Source organism: Bombina bombina, chromosome 6, assembly GCF_027579735.1.
Source record: "Bombina bombina isolate aBomBom1 chromosome 6, aBomBom1.pri, whole genome shotgun sequence".
Lineage (NCBI taxonomy): Eukaryota > Metazoa > Chordata > Amphibia > Anura > Bombinatoridae > Bombina > Bombina bombina.
Genome location: NC_069504.1, coordinates 763,072,560 through 763,085,499, shown reverse-complemented (window position 1 = coordinate 763,085,499; position 12,940 = coordinate 763,072,560). Strand labels below are relative to the sequence as shown.

Genomic DNA, 12,940 nt, shown 5'->3' with positions numbered 1-12,940 from the left:
AGAGTGTAGGAGCACAGAATAATCTTGTACGAAAAGACACCTGAGTTTGTGGTGGTCGCTAGTTGGGTCTCCCTAAGTATTATGGGAGAAATCAGCTGTTAATATGATCAAGTGTACTACCTTTTCTGTGTTGCATATATCAGTGATTCTCAACTCAAGGCCTGGTAAATTGTAGTGTATGTAGTATGAATTAATATTTATTGGTGTAAATGGGGGAAGACATTCATTGGTGGGCTGGTGTCACTTAACTGCGGTGCCCAGGTCCAGTCCTTCCTAGTTTGCACTGTCTTTAGCTTCCACATAATGCTGCTGATTCCAGGAGATCGTGATATCCAACAGAGGGCCCTCTTAAGTGCACTGTCCACTCAATATTCCAGATCAGACTTCATTATGATTTGTATTGACAAATGAATTTTGGGTAAAATTACCAATAAATTCCAATGATTACTAAATAATTTGATTTGATTTTACTTTGTTCAAATTATTTTCAATAAAGCGGTGTTCCTGCCTCATTCCTGCTTATTACTTCTGTAAAATGTACATTTCTGTAGTGCATAAAAATAATAATGATAAAAAAAGAAAAAACAATGGGGGGCCATGTCCAAACAGCGATCCCGAACAGGTGCACTTCTCTAGAGCTTTAGCCGAGCATCCGTTAATCCGATGATTTTTGGAGACATTCTAAAGTAATAATTCATCATTTGCCATTTATACAATAGTAGTACTTAGTAGTGCGCTATATATCATGGTATTTGCTGCATTCCTGACACTAGAGCACAGGATCAGATGACAGAGGCCTAAGGCGGCGGATAACAATTAGGCAAAGCACCCCCTCTGTACCCCTAGGTAACCTGCCTTAACTGAACACAGAAGCACCCATGCTTTGTAAACAAGGAAGAGAGCAGAAACGCCTATAATCCTCACAATACAACAGCCGAAAATGCCCCCATGGAGGATACAGGTTCGCAAAATCACTGCAGCCAACTACTTAAGAACTTTGAGAGACTCATGCTAAAAATACTTGATAGAGCCCCATTGTAGTGTAGTGTATGTATGTATGAATTAATATATATATATTGGTCTAAATGGGGGAAGAAAATATATTCATTCTGAGTTGCTGAGTTACTATTGTGCAAGACGCATAATACATACAACACCTGATGGAGCTCCGATGCAAATTCCTTAAATGGCCTCATTTCAGCCATGTGTGCAGCTGCAACAAGTAACCAACAAGGGAGGCCTAAACGACTGAATAACGCAATCTTTCTGCCTAGAGAATTTTACTCTACAATGAAACCCTCAACAAGTTTATGCAACTCACCTACTAACGCTGCAAGCTCCACTTTCATACATCCCTGCACCAGTGAGCAGCGTTCATCTTTTACATCATCATCATTCTCGAAACGCACCAGAGTATCAAATATGCCTCTGCAGGCGGGACAGGCACCGATAGCATGTCTATGTCTATTCATTTGGGAAAGACACCAATGCACGATGTGCCTTTATGGATGCTTGTGGGGGGTTCCGGACAGCCACGAGCATTGTGATGACACGCTACCCATCTAACAACACCGCTTTTGTGATGAACACATTTTGCTAATTGAAGTCCCCAAAAAATTGTATGGCGCCCCATGGTCCTGGAGCTTACCAAAAGTACCGCCAGCCGATGCAACACTGAAACTTTCGGGTTCAATGAACTGGCTAACTTAACCTCCACATAGAAATTTTCAGGACTGCACCATGGCCAGGTTTTATCAGCAGTCAGACTCTTGGGGCTGATAATATATATACAATCTATTATTGCCATTCTAAACGCGCCTCGAAGTTGATGGTAACTACATAGAGTAAGTAATTGTTTCACTCTACTTTGTTCTGTTTTGTGTTTCTCTTTATTCTACACATGTGTAGTCCTTTATTATAAGCATTTTTCATAGAACCTATGACTATGTTGCAGATAGAATTATCCTACCGAGGCAATAGAAACCACATTGTATCTATGCTATTTTTCACTGCTTTTACAGGCCTACAATCTTAGACATATTATAACCGTAATGGGAGAAATACTTTTACCCAACATTTTGGCCCTTATCTCAAAGCCTGGGCAGCGGATGGAGGAAATGTTATGTTCAAGGGGTCAAGGGGTCATCTCCTGTCTTGATTTAGAAAAGGTCATCTGCTCACCTGTAAATCCCTAACAGTAAAATTATTTTCCTGCCTATTGATATTAACTTTCTTTTTTACCCACTAGATGGCAGTATTACAATACCAGAATAATTAGCCATATTAAAAATAGTTATAGAGACAGGATTAGTTTCCTTTAATCCTCTAACTAAATATTCTTCATTCACCCTCATATCTGTCCTCTCACACTCCTCACTACAGGCATTTTCTACCCTAAATAGGAAAATCATAATTGCAAGGTGCAATGAACATCTCAGAATACTAATATTTAGTACAGTTTTGGTTTTAAGTTTATGTGTTTTATAAGACTTGGATTATATAGCTTCACTTATTTTTGTTTCTAATCTAAGACACAGTGGAAAAGAAAAGACAACTTATTAAAAAGAGCTGTACTATAACTGTGGACATTGGACCTAGTTACAATATCCTTAGTTACTGTGCTTCTTTAACCCTTTCGTGCCGGGGTTAATGTGTCTACATCGGAACAACTGTTCCGATGTAAACAAATTGAAATCTCGTGATCGTGCACGTGATCACGAGATTTCAATGATGGGATCGCTCAGGGGGTGTCCATATGATGCTAGGCACGCTCTCCAGACCGCGATCCCAACAGGGAAGCGCCAGTAGCTTCAGGAAAGCCAAGCGGTTAGGACGTTGTATTTCGGCCTTCGGCGCTAAAGCCCAGCAAAATTTGGACGAAATACAACGTCCTAATGGCGTTACAGGGTTAAAGGACAGGTAAATACAGTAGATTTACATAATCAACAAATGCATGATAAAAAGACAATGCAATAGCTCTTAGTCTGAACTTCAATTGAGTAGCAGACTTTGTTCTGACAAATTTCAGTTATGTCTATTTTCACTCCCCTTGTATCATGTGACAACCATCAGCCAATCACAAATGCATATGCCTATATTCTGTGAATTCTTGCACATGCTCAGTAGGAGCTAGTGACTGAAAAAGTGTAAATATAAAAAGACTGTGCACAATGTGTTAATGGAGGTAATTTGGAAATGTGTTTAAAATTGCATGCGTTATCTCAACTATCAAAGTTTAATTTTGACTTGAGTGTCCCTTTAAGTCATGTAAGTTTACAGTTATGACATTGGTTTATTCCTGTTCTGGGTCATTGTGTTAGTTTTTTTATGTAAACCATTATATAAATAAGTAATGATTTGTAGACTGATTTTATTTCAATAAAGCGCTAAAAATAAAATAAATCCCTCCTTTTTAATAAAAATTCTCTGTCTGAAACTCTTCTAGGTTCATTTAACCTGTTTAGTCTGAAACGTCATCTGTGAGATACCTGCCATAAAAATATTTATAAAAAAATATTGGCAGAATTAGAGCAACATTTGAACCCATAGCTGTTCTTTGTATCTGTAGATAATATTGACCTTGAAATAATAAAAAACACCTTAATATTATCTCTAAAAGCTCAATCAAAAATAAATTTATAAAAATAATAAATAAAAAATTGTAAAAGATTTCTCCCTTCTTTTGAGGATTAGAATAATTTAGTATTTATTGCTTTTAGGTAAATATTTGTTATTTGGCGGTGCTTGTAGTTATAACTTGTTAGGGATTAAATTGGAGTAACTTTGTACTATTAGCCACATGATGAATGAGCAGTAAAATGAGAAAAGTTGTTATTTTTTGTTCTTCACTGTTGCACAGACAATAAATAAATAATTATTAAACCAACAAAAAATATTGTTAAGATGTTTAAAAGTGCTCTGTCAAATGCATGATATACATTTTAAGAGTTAAATGTCCCGTTAACTTTTAACCATTCAAAAGTATTGCAGGTTGATTGGTAAAAATGGGTGTATAGATTAGCATAGTAAATATTATTTGTAACCCAATTTTTTAAAGTATATTTGTGGAAATTATAACAATGTTAAAAAATATAATTTGAACAGGGAAAACAATACAGTTTTGGTAGCATAATAATAATAATAATCATCACCATTACTTTAAACAGAAATGCATTTGGTTGGGTAATTGTTTTGCAAGAAAAGATTTTGATCCTTTTTGTCCTTGCATAGGATGAGTGGGTGGTCATGCAGTTGCATGAAATGTGTCTTCCCTTATGTTGTGATCTGACGCAATACCTTTCTGATTTAGAACTAGAAATCAACTGGAATTAAGTTAAAGGAACACTGAACCCACATTTTTGTGGATCAGATAGAGCATGACATTTTAAGCAACTTTCTAATTTACTCCTATTATCAAATTTTCTTCATTCGCTAGGTATATTTATTTGAAATGCAAAAATGTAAGTTTAGATGCTGGCCCATTTTTGGTTAACAACCTGGGTTGTTCTTGCAGATTGGTGGATACATTCATCCACCAATAAAAAAGTCCAGAGTTCTGAACCAAACAAAAGCTTAGATGCATTATTTTTCAAATAAAGGTGGCAATAGAACAAAGGAAAATTGATAATAGGAATAAATTAGAAAGTTACATGAACTACGAAAGAAAAAATTTGGGTTCAGTGTCCCTTTAAGGTAAAAAACATGCAGATATTATCTCCCAAAGCTCAATCAATAAGAAGAATTGAAGATATAAATATATATATAAAAATAATTTAAAAAAAATGTAAATTATGTCTCCCTTCGTTTGAGAATAGAATAATATAGCAGTTATCACTTCTAAATAAATATTTGTAATTTGGTGCATGTTAGGGATAACATGTTTTCTTGCAAAGCAATTACCCAATCTAATGTCATTCTTTTTAGTAATGGTGATTATTATTATCATTATTATTATTTTGCTACCAAAACCTTATTGTTTCCACTGTTCATATTGCATTTTCTTATATTGTTATAATTTCCCAAAATACATTTTAACAAATTGTCTTGTTACAAATAAAATGTACTATGCTAATATAAACACCTATTTTTACAAATCCACCTGCAATACTTTTAAATGGTTAAAATTTAAACTTTACCATTAGCCACATGATGAATGAGTAAAATATGAAAAGTTATTTTTTGTTCTTCACTGTTGAACATACAATAAAGACAGAATTATTAAAACAACAACAACAAAAATATTGTTTAGATGTATGAAAAGTGCTCTCTCAAATGCATGATATACATTTTAAGAGTTTAATCTCCCTTTAAATTTTAACCATTTAAAAGTATTGCAGGTGGATTTGTAAAAATTGGTGTATATATTAGCATAGTAAATATAATTTGTACAGAAAGCAGTGCACCCACAGGAACTAACAACTGTCTCAATACCATTGTTAGCCTGTTCTATGGCAAATTACCACCTGGGTGCAGCTTTTTAGCCCAGTAATGCTTTTCACAGAGAAGAACTTTCCTGTAATATATCAGTCTGATCCCGCCTATTACGGTCAGTCCAGCGCCAAAATACCAGGCAATTCCTCTCTGAACAAGGAACACAGCAACCCCAGACAATCGTCTCAGCCTTCATTGGGCCTCATCAGTGAGGTGTAGCCATATTCCTCTAAGCACACTGAGCAAGGAGTCCACGTCTGGTTGCCCCTTTTTCCCATAGAGAAATAGGCGGGATCAGACTGATTCACTACAGGAAAGTTCTACTCTGTGAAAAGAATTACTGGGCTAAATAGCTCCACCTGGGTGGTAAATCGCCATAGAACAGGCTAACAATGGTATTGAATATATGGAAGAATGAAAACAGCATCAATCTGCAGGGAGGTGCACGTACCCAGGTCCTGCCAATGACCTCCAATAATGTCCAATCCACAAAAAGAACAGCACCATCCAAAGGTAAGTTAAAAGTGTATCTTTATTGGGACATCTCCAAACACAGCACAAAACACGACGTTTCGGTCAGATGACCTTAATCATGTGATTAAAAACAAGACCTATAACCACTCCTTATATACCCACCTTGGGGGAGGTGATAATTACCTATACAGGTGAATTTTATACATTCTATTTCAACATTGAACTCTTTAGCACCCTCTAGTGGTAAAACAAGGTCATTTATCATTCTTACATATTACTTGGCAAACTCACAGAAAAAAACAGAAAAAAGGGATGACAGTATATATACATACATAATTACTTATAACATTTCAATAGATATATGAAAAAATACAAAACCCCTGAGGAAAGATATGATAATATCCCACACATATATGATTAAAATAAATTTTTTCAACCATATAGCCAATATGTTGACAGAAATGAATAAATCTCAAGTGGAACTAGCTCACATTGTAATGTTCCAATCTATCTCTTTATTCATTCCATACTTTTTAATATTTTTTGTCTATTCCCCCCTCTTCTTGGTCTCTTAACTTGCTCAATTATCTGAAATCTCAATTGAGAAATATTATGTCCTGCAGTCAAAAAATGATTGGCAACAGGGGCTTCTTTAATGCCACACCGTATGTTAGATTTATGTTAATTTATTCTATCTCTTATTCTCCTAGTCGACTCTCCTATGTAAATTTTGGAACAAGGACATTTAATTAAATAGATTATATAATCAGAGTTGCAAGTAAAGAAGCCTGGTATTTTATATTTCCTTCCATTAAGAGGGTGAAGAAAACTATCCCCTCTAATGATATTATTACAATTACAGCAATTGAGACAGGGGAAACACCCTAACTTGGGAGTAGATAACACTGTTTGAACTTGTTTCTTTTTTGGACCTATATCTGCTTTTATTAATGAATCTTTAATATTTTTACATCGCCTGTATGCAGGCATAGGTAACTGTTGGAAATCAATAACATTAGGATTCAAATCTTTGATGGTGGACCAATGTTTCTTAATAATGTTATTGATCTTATTACTTAAAGGGTTAAATCTAGATATGAAAATCATACGTTTATTTTTATTCTTCTCTTGTCTCTTGTCTAAATTATATTCTCCTTTAAGAATAGTTTGTCTGGGAATATTTTCTACTTCTTTAATATGGCGTTCAATCAAGGGCTTTGGATAACCCCTCTGTAGAAACAGATTACCCATTTCTCTAAGTCTATTGTGAGCTAGCTGATCATCTGAAACAATTTTTTTAGCTCTTAAAAGCTGACTCTTGGGAAGACTGTTAATAAGAGGTGGATAGTGTGCACTTTCATATTTCAATAGGTTGTTCCTATCACTTTCTTTCCTAAATAAATCAACCTTTAGTTCTCTACCAATCTTTTGAATAGTAGTATCCAAAAAATCTATAGATACCTCACTACATACCAATTTAAGTTTAATGTGTCTAGTTGAAATATTGAGGTCATCTACAAAGGACTGCAGTGAGCCAATGTCACCCCCCCATATGCCAAAAATATCGTCTATATATCTATACCAACATAATCCATATTTTTGGAATGCTTTCTGAGTGTATACAAACCTCTCTTCATAAGTATTCATAAAGACATTGGCATATGTGGGGGCGACATTGGATCCCATTGCAGTCCCCTGGCATTGAATGTAAAAAGTATCCTGAAAACGAAAATAATTGTGGTATAAAATTAACTGTAGTAGCTCAAGAATAAAATGACATTGAGAACTAGAGAATTTACCACTAGACATAATGGTTTGTTTCATTGCACCCATCCCACTCTCATGTGTGATTGATGTATACAATGATGTTACATCTAATGAGAATAAGATAAATTTGTCACTTTGTAATTCTAAGGAATCTAACTTTGTTATAAAATCCCCAGTATCCCTAATGTAAGACATAGATTGAGTAGCAAACGGTCTTTGTACTCTGTCAAGATATTTAGATACATTAGATAGAATAGAATCTGTGCTGGCTACTATGGGGGTTCCAGGTGGAGCACAACTATCTTTGTGTATTTTGGGCAGTGTGTAAAGGACTGGTATAGAGAATGAATCAGGTATTAAATACTTCTGTTCTTTTACAGAAATAAGTCCATTACACACTGCCCTATTCACACAGTTAACAAGACATTTCTTGATCCCAAAAGATGGATCAGTATTCAAAACCTTATATACATTCTGGTCTGAAAGTTGTTTCTCAATTTCTTGTATATAGTATGTTTTATCTAGGATGACAGTTGCGCCACCCTTGTCGGCCTGTTTACAAATAATATCTTTATTCTCCTTTAATTTAGACAGGGCAAGCCATTCAGCCTTAGAGAAATTCTTATGCATATTAGATGTTATAGATATACGATTTTTCTCTTTCAATATATTGATATCCCTTAACACTAGCTGTATAAATGTTTCAATGCTATTGTTATAGACATTAGGTGTAAAAGAACTTTTGTTTTTAAGATCTAAAGTGTTTAAAGATAAGGGATTTTCATCATGCAGCAATTCATTACATCTCAATATGTCATTACTCTTAGACTCTAATGTTGCAAAATATGCCTTTAACTTAATATTCCTGAAAAAAGAAAAAAGATCACGTTGTAGTTCAAAAAAGTCACATTTAGCAACCGGACAAAAGGATAGTCCTTTCTGTAGTACTTCTCTTTCGACATCATTAAGAGCATATGCAGAGATGTTTACCGTTAGTTCCGGTTGCTCTGATGTTCTTTGCTGCGAGTTATTCTCTGGGCTTTTGGTGCTTTCGCAGCAAAGAACATCAGAGCAACCGGACAAAAGGATAGTCCTTTCTGTAGTACTTCTCTTTCGACATCATTAAGAGCATATGCAGAGATGTTTACCGTTAGTTCCGGTTGCTCTGATGTTCTTTGCTGCGAGTTATTCTCTGGGCTTTTGGTGCTTTCGCAGCTGACTTCTTCTTGCTTGCGGCGGTGTTTGCGGCCGCCTCGCTTCCTCTTCCGCTCCCGTCTGAGTCCCCCGACGTATTGGCTGATGATGATTGGCTAGTGTCGTCATTACGCCAACGGCGTTGTCTCCGCCAATGGAGTGCGCCTGATCTTTTTCCATCATCCTGAGTGTCCTTCTTCCAACGATACACATTATCGTTTCTGTAATCTTCTTCATCTCTATGGAACTTTTGTCGTTTCCGGCTCTCTATCGTTGTCTTCAACTCTGTAATAGTTGTCTTGACAGATGTCAGAAGTTTGTCCAGATCTTCAGATGACAAAGAGGCTTTCAGTACACTCTCCAATCTTGTCAACTCTTCTTTCTGCACATCTAAATCTCGCTGTAAGTACTCCACAGTTAGTACCAGCAAATCAAAGGAACATTTGTTGAGTATGTGAGTAAACTTTTCACAATATTCTTTATTTTCACACATCAGAGTAGGTCTAACATTCATACCTAGCCCTCTAGGGATCCGTCGGACTCGATAGTATTCTGCCAATGTAGTGGCATGTAGGTCATAGGCTAGATTCTTTTTGGATATTCTTTCATATTCTCTGGATGAATTTTCAACCGGTGGGGTTTGTAAAAAAGTTCTTGAACCCCGCACCAGGGTAGTAATCCGTGAGGCTTCCAAGTCACTGTAAGTAAACGTTTTGCTTAGAGGTTCAGTCCCATTTAATTCCATTATGCTTATAATATAACACAGCAGCAGTGATGCACGTAATCCAAGGCAGTCAATATATCAAATATATGGAAGAATGAAAACAGCATCAATCTGCAGGGAGGTGCACGTATCCAGGTCCTGCCAATGACCTCCAATAATGTCCAATCCACAAAAAGAACAGCACCATCCAAAGGTAAGTTAAAAGTGTATCTTTATTGGGACATCTCCAAACACAGCACAAAACACGACGTTTCGGTCAGATGACCTTAATCATGTGATTAAAAACAAGACCTATAACCACTCCTTATATACCCACCTTGGGGGAGGTGATAATTACCTATACAGGTGAATTTTATACATTCTATTTCAACATTGAACTCTTTAGCACCCTCTAGTGGTAAAACAAGGTCATTTATCATTCTTACATATTACTTGGCAAACTCACAGAAAAAAACAGAAAAAAAGGGATGACAGTATATATACATACATAATTACTTATAACATTTCTTGACAGAGTACTAAGACCGTTTGCTACTCAATCTATGTCTTACATTAGGGATACTGGGGATTTTATAACAAAGTTAGATTCCTTAGAATTACAAAGTGACAAATTTATCTTATTCTCATTAGATGTAACATCATTGTATACATCAATCACACATGAGAGTGGGATGGGTGCAATGAAACAAACCATTATGTCTAGTGGTAAATTCTCTAGTTCTCAATGTCATTTTATTCTTGAGCTACTACAGTTAATTTTATACCACAATTATTTTCGTTTTCAGGATACTTTTTACATTCAATGCCAGGGGACTGCAATGGGATCCAATGTCGCCCCCACATATGCCAATGTCTTTATGAATACTTATGAAGAGAGGTTTGTATACACTCAGAAAGCATTCCAAAAATATGGATTATGTTGGTATAGATATATAGACGATATTTTTGGCATATGGGGGGGTGACATTGGCTCACTGCAGTCCTTTGTAGATGACCTCAATATTTCAACTAGACACATTAAACTTAAATTGGTATGTAGTGAGGTATCTATAGATTTTTTGGATACTACTATTCAAAAGAATGGTAGAGAACTAAAGGTTGATTTATTTAGGAAAGAAAGTGATAGGAACAACCTATTGAAATATGAAAGTGCACACTATCCACCTCTTATTAACAGTCTTCCCAAGAGTCAGCTTTTAAGAGTTAAAAAAATTGTTTCAGATGATCAGCTAGCTCACAATAGACTTAGAGAAATGGGTAATCTGTTTCTACAGAGGGGTTATCCAAAGCCCTTGATTGAACGCCATATTAAAGAAGTAGAAAATATTCCCAGACAAACTATTCTTAAAGGAGAATATAATTTAGACAAGAGACAAGAGAAGAATAAAAATAAACGTATGATTTTAATATCTAGATTTAACCCTTTAAGTAATAAGATCAATAACATTATTAAGAAACATTGGTCCACCATCAAAGATTTGAATCCTAATGTTATTGATTTCCAACAGTTACCTATGCCTGCATACAGGCGATGTAAAAATATTAAAGATTCATTAATAAAAGCAGATATAGGTCCAAAAAAGAAACAAGTTCAAACAGTGTTATCTACTCCCAAGTTAGGGTGTTTCCCCTGTCTCAATTGCTGTAATTGTAATAATATCATTAGAGGGGATAGTTTTCTTCACCCTCTTAATGGAAGGAAATATAAAATACCAGGCTTCTTTACTTGCAACTCTGATTATATAATCTATTTAATTAAATGTCCTTGTTCCAAAATTTACATAGGAGAGTCGACTAGGAGAATAAGAGATAGAATAAATGAACATAAATCTAACATACGGTGTGGCATTAAAGAAGCCCCTGTTGCCAATCATTTTTTGACTGCAGGACATAATATTTCTCAATTGAGATTTCAAATAATTGAGCAAGTTAAGAGACCAAGAAGAGGGGGGAATAGACAAAAATTATTAAAAAGTAGAGAGACTTTTTGGATTTATACTCTGCAATCCCTCATTCCATATGGAATGAATAAAGAGATAGATTGGAACATTACAATGTGAGCTAGTTCCACTTGAGATTTATTCATTTCTGTCAACATATTGGCTATGTGGTTGAAAACATTTATTTTAATCATATATGTGTGGGATATTATCATATCTTTCCTCAGGGGTTTTGTATTTTTTCATATATCTATTGAAATGTTATAAGTAATTATGTATGTATATATACTGTCATCCCTTTTTTTCTGTTTTTTTCTGTGAGTTTGCCAAGTAATATGTAAGAATGATAAATGACCTTGTTTTACCACTAGAGGGTGCTAAAGAGTTCAATGTTGAAATAGAATGTATAAAATTCACCTGTATAGGTAATTATCACCTCCCCCAAGGTGGGTATATAAGGAGTGGTTATAGGTCTTGTTTTTAACCACATGATTAAGGTCATCTGACCGAAACGTCGTGTTTTGTGCTGTGTTTGGAGATGTCCCAATAAAGATACACTTTTAACTAACCTTTGGATGGTGCTGTTCTTTTTGTGGATTTAACAATGGTATTGAGCCAGTTGTTTGTTCCTGTGAGTGCACCTCTCTCTGTAAATATCATTTGTAACAAGACAATTTCTTAAAATGTATTTGTGGAAATTATAAAAATGTAAGAAAATATCATTTGAACGATGGAAACAGTAAGGTTTGGTAGCGAAATAATAAATAATAATAATCACCATTACTTTAAACAGAAATACATTAGGTTGGGTAATTGTTTTGCAAGAAAAAAAACAGTTTGATCATTCTGGTTCTTACACAGAATGAGTGGGTGGTCATGCAGTTGCATGAAATGCGTCTTCCCTTATGTTACGACCTGACACAATTACCCTTCTGATTTAGAACTAGAAGTCAACTTTAGAAAATAGAAATAAAGACTTAGTAGTTTAAAGGAGTAGAAGTGAAGATCTGGTGTTGTGGTTTTCCAAGGTCACCCAAAATCTTTTTAAGCAGGTTGTGTGAGGCCTTGGTTGGGGAGGGCTGTGTATTATTGTTTGAAGGGGATCCTGAGGTTCTCCCGTGCTTGTGCTCTCCAAAGCCCTTCTTAAGTGTCATAGGGGAGACCAGAAGTTGACTCCCTGCTTAGTGTGATGTAAGTAAGATCAAGTGTAATGCCTACTCTGCATTGCACATGAAAGTGACTTGGTTTTCCAGTGTCACTTTGAACTCTTAAAGGGACAGTTTTGTCAAAATTAAACCTTTATGATTCAGATTGGTTATGCATTTTTAAACATCTTTCCAATTTACGCTTATCATCAAATTTACTTTGTTCTCTTAATATTCTTTGTTGAAAGCTAAACCTAGTTAGGCTC

At 35.3% G+C, this 12,940-nt stretch overlaps 2 non-coding genes across 2 annotated transcripts; both read left to right on the top strand.

Annotated features, from left to right (window-relative positions):
- Positions 1-4,209: 4,209 nt before the first annotated feature.
- LOC128665413 (small nucleolar RNA U13) lies at positions 4,210-4,306 on the top strand. Its single transcript, XR_008403165.1, has one exon. It is a non-coding gene; the product is annotated as a small nucleolar RNA U13 (small nucleolar RNA).
- An 8,063-nt stretch (positions 4,307-12,369) lies between these two features.
- On the top strand, positions 12,370-12,467 carry LOC128665412 (small nucleolar RNA U13). The gene has a single exon (XR_008403164.1). It is a non-coding gene; the product is annotated as a small nucleolar RNA U13 (small nucleolar RNA).
- The last annotated feature ends 473 nt before the right edge of the window (positions 12,468-12,940 follow it).